Source organism: Antechinus flavipes, chromosome 2 (genome assembly GCF_016432865.1).
Source record: "Antechinus flavipes isolate AdamAnt ecotype Samford, QLD, Australia chromosome 2, AdamAnt_v2, whole genome shotgun sequence".
Lineage (NCBI taxonomy): Eukaryota > Metazoa > Chordata > Mammalia > Dasyuromorphia > Dasyuridae > Antechinus > Antechinus flavipes.
The window spans coordinates 227351456-227352430 of NC_067399.1; positions in this window are offsets into that span (position 1 = coordinate 227351456).

A 975-nucleotide genomic window follows, 5' to 3' on the forward strand; every position below is an offset into this window, starting at 1 on the left:
TGGGCAGGATTTCCCCATTCCTTTGAAAATCTCTTTCAAAAGAAAGGCCTGGAAAGTCCTCCACAAATTCAAGCAAAGTGAAATGTGTACAAAGTAATAACAATGTCGTGGGATGATCATCAGCTGTGAATGACTTTGCTATTCTCACTAATACAATGATCCAAAACTATTCTGAAGGACTTATGATGAAAATGCTATCAGTATCCAGAGAAAGAACTGATTATATCTGAATATAAATTGAAATATACTTTTAAAAAATTTTATTTCTCTTGAGGATTTTTTTGGGGTGGAGGGAGATCTATGATTTCATTCATAACATTACTTTTATGGAAATGTTAGGAAAAAAAAGCTCTTTCCCCTAAGCTATTTTGCAGTTACAATTTATAATATTTTCAAAAAATAGGCAAAATTCCACAGTCAAGATTAAATAAGTATTCTTAGTTTATTTGGCAGTCTCAGAACAATATAAAAAATATATGTAATCCACAGAATACACTCTTTTCCACTTAAAGAAATCAGAACATTTGCCCCAGTCCTATAGGCCCTCCCTATTCTCCACAGTCCTTTAAAGATCCCTTCACAGCATCCCTTACAAAGGCATACACCTGTTCTGGGAAGTAGTTTATCTGGACCAGATTACTAGAACTCATTAAGTTCAGGTGGCAACTCTTACCTCCCTACTTAATCTTGGGTTTTTATTTCCTATCAGACATTTTTATTTGGTCTTTTTAGGTCCAAAGATAATTCTCCTTGGCAGAAAAAAGAGAAGAAATATAAGAATTTAATAGTTCTATGTAAAGGGCAGGAACTTTGGAGAAATATACTTAAGGCTCAGTATGATTTAGTTAGTGTGAAGGTGTTAACACAGTGGAATTAATAAGACAATGGTTATCTAGTTTTACATTAACTTAGTACTAAATATAGTTCTACAAGATTGACACCTACAATGATGTAATTATAATAGAGTACATAAGA